Source organism: Ailuropoda melanoleuca, chromosome 11, assembly GCF_002007445.2.
Source record: "Ailuropoda melanoleuca isolate Jingjing chromosome 11, ASM200744v2, whole genome shotgun sequence".
Lineage (NCBI taxonomy): Eukaryota > Metazoa > Chordata > Mammalia > Carnivora > Ursidae > Ailuropoda > Ailuropoda melanoleuca.
In genome coordinates this window covers 56,703,373-56,708,759 of record NC_048228.1, presented here as the reverse complement: position 1 = coordinate 56,708,759, position 5,387 = coordinate 56,703,373, and the positions used below count along the sequence as shown (strand labels likewise).

Here is a 5,387-nt window from a genome sequence, read left to right as displayed (position 1 = left end):
GCCCACAGTCCCTCAAGGCCCAGAGAAATGTTTGGTTTGGCCATGGTAGTGTCATTTAAAAAATAAAAGAATCAGGTGCCACACTGCTCAGAAGTAAAGTTTCGGTTAAGAATACTAACTTCACACTTCTTGCAAAATCACGTCTGGCAAACCTAGGTCTTTTCCCACAGGTCAACTCTGTTCCCAGCAGCATCTCCCTTCCAATGGAGCATGTGCTGGCCAGTTCACCACCACTCTCACATTGTCTATTATTGGGTGACATTTAAGCCAAATGTCATGGCCACTTTTTTTACAGCATGCAGCCTTCACACTTCCCCATTACCAGCCAGACCTCTGTTGACATTCAATTTTGTAATTCCTATGCCTCCCAAACCTTGCCAAGGAGCTAGCAGGGTCTCAAGCATCTTCTGGAGAATTACCAAAACAGTGTCACCACTCAGGAGCTGGGCAGGCAATGCCAGTGGTAGTTAGAGGCAGAGTGCCAGGCTGATACACATCAATAGCAGCAAGGGTAGCAAACATCCTATCAGCCAGTAGGATGGGAAGGCTGCAGGGAGGAACCTCGCTGTAGCAGAGCTCCCAGCCACATGCAAGGCAATACCCTGCAAACTCTCCAAATAGGTGCCAATATCTGATAATCAGATAAAGTCTTTAAGCATCATTATCTAGACACAAAAATGAAACATCACCTCAGTTTGTAGTGACAAGCTAATGAAGCCGGAGAGGAGGGTTGCACAAGTCCTGGAGGGTCATCTCAGGGTCACTTTGTCAGTTTCTCCTTTGCTCTCCACTGTCTTATTTGCACATGAAGGCATGCTTTGGCTTCAAATAGAACAAAGATTAAGCAGTTTTCCTTTGGAAACAGTAACCAGGGGGGAAGTGACATGTTTCTTTCGGGGCTATGGAGCAACACTGACTTAGATGTGGGTTGCACCTCCTCAAAGGAGCACATCTCATACCTTATACTTTCCTCTGTGGTCACAAATGTTTAATTCATGCGAAAATTTTCAGCAGATGAATAATAGAATTGTATATAATTCTGTATTTTAAAGAATTGACAGTGCGTAATTTGTGTTGTCGTATTTGCGCTTGGGAGGATCTGCTGTGCTGCTGTTCAAGCCTGAGAACTTTGACAGAAGTTGAAATATCTGAGCTCAGATGAACTGTGGGAATGAGGTAGGGATCTTCTTTTTGGAAGGAACCTTGTAAAGACAAAAGTCGAGCTCTAACTGAGCATCAGTACCCAGGGAATAACTTTTTAATTCACTTTAGTGAATTTAAGTACCTATATACAATGCCCATTAATTATAAATTTTACATCATCTATATAATAAATTATAAATGAAAGAGAAGTATGTGAAACAAATGCAGAGAAACAAGAATTTTTTTTCTGGTTTGTTTTTTGTTGGTGATGGGTTTTGTTTTGTTTTGTTTTTGAGAAACAAGAGTTTTTATAAGTACAAACTGAGACAGTAAATAGCTGGATAATAGGGAGTCTCCATGTGCAACTTTGCAAAATATTGTCAAATTGCTTCCCAATGTCATTTACCAATTTATACTCCCATGACAGTATGTGAGAGTACCTGTGTCCATCCATGGTTATTTCTGTCATTATATCTCAAGTACCTACATGTAGTAGGAATATAAATGACGTTTGATGAATGAGCAGATGAATGAGAACCAGGATTGTTTTTAACCATGGGGACAGGCCAAAATACAGGTCCAGCACTGGCTCTTCCTAAAGGCAAGTAAGGGCAGATATAGGATTGCACGAGGGTCTGCTCAGAGAAGCAAAGTAGAACACATTACATGGAAAGAATAGTGATAAAGAAGCAATCAAATCCCAGGTGAGAAAACTGTAACATTAGATGGATAGGACATGGCAGGAAGGCAGTCTTCCAGTAGGCAATACACAGAGATCCAGGCAGCACTGACTATCTCAGTGAATTCTCAGCTAGTGGGAACTCTAACTCCGATAGCAAGACCCCAGTTTCTGGAAAGGAGTGTCAGAGAAACTATTGTCTTTATGGAAAGACAGTGGGAGGTACAAAGAACTTTAAGGAGGATGGGCATTGAGTGGAAACTAGAGAAAACCCCAGAGCTAGAAATCAGAGTAGGTCTGTCAGACTGTATCTATGTCTTTTTAATTTCAGCTCTAGACCCCCCAGTGTTCATAGATATCAATGTATTTTTGGCTGTAGTTGAAGGTCCATGGTGTCAGTTCACAAGCAGATTTCCTCCTTTTCTTAATTCCTTTTACCCCACCGCACCTCCCCCCCACTCGCCATCACCTGGGTTTCGCTCCTCAGGCTGTGTGGTCTTACGGGCTCTATGACACAGTCATTATTACTCCTGGTTGCCATCCTTTAATACTAAATCATGACTTCCCAAGTTTAGCTCAGTCTGCTGATGGGATTATTTCAAATTAATCTGCTAGTATTAAAAAGTTCAAGGGGTGCCTGTGTGGCTCAGTTGGTTTAGCGTCCCACTCTGGATTTTGGCTCAGGTCATGATCTCAGGGATGTGAGTTCAAGCCCTGCATCGGGTTCCGTGCTTAAGATTCTCTCTCTCCCTCTTCTTCTGTCCCTCCCCCACCTTTCTCGAACTCAAAAAAAAAAAAAAAAGTTCAAGGGATGTGCAGGGAGGAACCATATCTAATAGATTCATAAATATCTAATAATGAAGGGAAAATGCTACTTATCTTTGAAAACACTGCTGATCAGTCTGAATCTGAGAGACTTGAACTTCAGCTTTCACATTGCAAAAGGATACATATTTCAAGGCAAAAGGGAATATCTACTTTCTATAACACTTGTATACAGTTCTCCTAGAAAAGAAAGCTGACTTTGGGAGGGATCTTTCTACTAAATTATGACCAATGGTAAATGTAAGGAAGAAATAATCAGTAAGGTTTGTAACATCTTTCTTTTTTTTGCCTCTTGGCCTTAAAATTAACAAAAAGTTTTCCTTTGACTAGACCCCTCAGTTCAATATTTACTGTTTGTATTTATTGTTTTACTATTAAAAATTATATGCATAAGACTTTATGCTGCAAGGTACCATAGAAAATGCAAAGATGAAAAATGAACAGAAGCCAGCCATTCCTCATAAACTAGCCCTTGAAATTTGGAGTTTCTATAAATTTTGCAAATCAGAGTGGCAGATTTTCTCTATATGACCATCCCTTATCTGTGGGGCAGGAACCTTAACTTACACCACTTGAGTGCTGCAAATAAGGCATGATTCTCCACTGAAGCAATACTGCATTTTCAGTGGAGACAGTGAAAGTGCTTCACCCAGACTACAACTTGGAGAGTTCAGAAGTCAGATGTCATTTAAGAATCCAGGACAATTAGGAGCAGAAAAATAGAATTGACTGATTCCTATAGAAAAGTTGGGATCTTGCCATACTTGCTTTTCTTAGAAGGAAATATATTTCCCATACTTCGTAAATGTCACTGAGGAAAAAAAGGGTTAGCATGTAAGTCCCCTCAACCTCAGGGTTCATAGCCAACCTTTAGTTTTCCATTTCTGTTATTGAGTTCCTCATCCTGAAAACCACATATACATTTATAGATTTTGGTTGAATAATAGAAGATTGAAAGAAAACCCTTCCTCCTATTTTTAAAACTCCTTGATTCTAGGATTATTATCTTTCCAAGCATTCCTTTCTTTTCTACATCATGTCAAGGCCAAATGCTTTCCACCTGGAGACCCTTTTGAACATCCTCATAATTCCAGGGAGAGGTTCCTGCTTATCCAAATCCCAGCACAACAAGAAAGAAGACACAGTTCATGATGACCCAACCCAACTGCAGTTCGGGAGTAGAAAGATAGGATAAGAGGGAAGACAGCGCTCTGCTGCAGATGCACATTGCAAGGAGGCAGGGGTGTGGAGCGTGCACAGAGCACCACACCCACATAAACAAAGCCTGAAAGTGTTCCCTCTTCGGCTCAGTAGCCTCTGCAGCCAACATCTGCCATGACACCTATGTTTATAGCCATAACAACTGCACCATGTCAAAAGGATTATTTCACTGTCACAATTCATTAAGGGCAAGTCTTGTTATGAAAAAATTCAGGCTTATATTTTTTTTCAACTTTATTGAGGTATAAAATTCACCTTGCGTAACTGAAAAGTAGGGACTGCTTCACAAATTTGTGTGTCATCCTTGGCAGGGCTCATGCTAACCTCTGCATGGATCCAATTTTTTAATATATGCTGCAGAAACAAGCACCGGGCTTGTTTGGATTTTTATTTGGGGTACTGTATTTTTTCAGTAATTGTTTTGACATTCCTTAGATCTGAAAAATCAAATCCAAAATTAATAAACTAATATGCTCTTTGAGAAAAACAGATTTTCACATTAATTGTTCCTTTACACTGAACAGAGTTGATTTTTTTCTTAAAACAGTGTGTGTTGTTTTAATTATTGCATAATTATTATTTTAATTTGCTGGCAATACTAGTTCTCTGTTCTAATTCTCTTCTTCAAATATTTCTCAGCAATTGCCTTCTATATAGTCTTTCAGATAAAACTTTGAATCATTTCATCAAGCCCCCCCACCTTAGGATAAAACCTCTAATTTATTTCTCTCACCAAAATATATTCCAGATAGTCTTGAGTTAAACATAAATATGCAAGCCAGCACCAGAAACAATTAGAATGAAACATAATTGTTTTCTCTTACCTCTAGGTAGAGAACTTTCTAGGCATAAAAAGCAAAGGAAGAAACACAAGATGAAAAGATTGATGGATTAGATCTCACTATTTAATGGATTAGATCTCACTATTCTTGGCCTTCCCCCCTTTCCCTGGATTAGTTTTACAAGCTGGGTAATCTTGGGGAAGATACTTATCCTTTCTGTGTCTTTTGTGTCCACATCTATGTAGTTGAGAAATGAACTCAGTCATGGTGAGTTTATGGAACACCAACTGTATGGAATATCATACATTAAAAACATACTGAAGAAGCACAGGGATAAAATGTAATCTTTAGAAGTAATGTGGTATAATCATAAGAATAGACTTTGGAATTGGACAAACCTGGCTTGTAAATTCTGCTTTTGCCACTTCAGTAGATCTGTGACTTAAATACGTTGATAGCAGGTTAAAGGGTTGCTTCGAGAGTTAAAAATAGTAGAGGCTAAAGTACCAAAATAATAATTTCATTGTCCAAAACAGTAAGCCAATCATTCAAATTCTAATGTAATCCAAAAACCGTCTCATGTCCCTAACTCAATCAGTTCCTCCCAGATCATCTATCTTTGTTTAATTTCTCCCCTTAACAAGGTTATTAGCATCACGATCTACTCCTAAAAACCTGTAAACCAGATAAGAAAGTAATTTACAAAGAAGGAGAATATTTGCAATGCATATGACCAA

At 39.1% G+C, this 5,387-nt stretch overlaps 1 non-coding gene across 1 annotated transcript; it reads right to left on the bottom strand.

The window, feature by feature from the left end:
* Positions 1-4,135: 4,135 nt before the first annotated feature.
* On the bottom strand, positions 4,136-4,238 carry LOC117804496. Its single transcript, XR_004628982.1, has one exon. It is a non-coding gene; the product is annotated as a U6 spliceosomal RNA (small nuclear RNA).
* Positions 4,239-5,387: the final 1,149 nt, after the last annotated feature.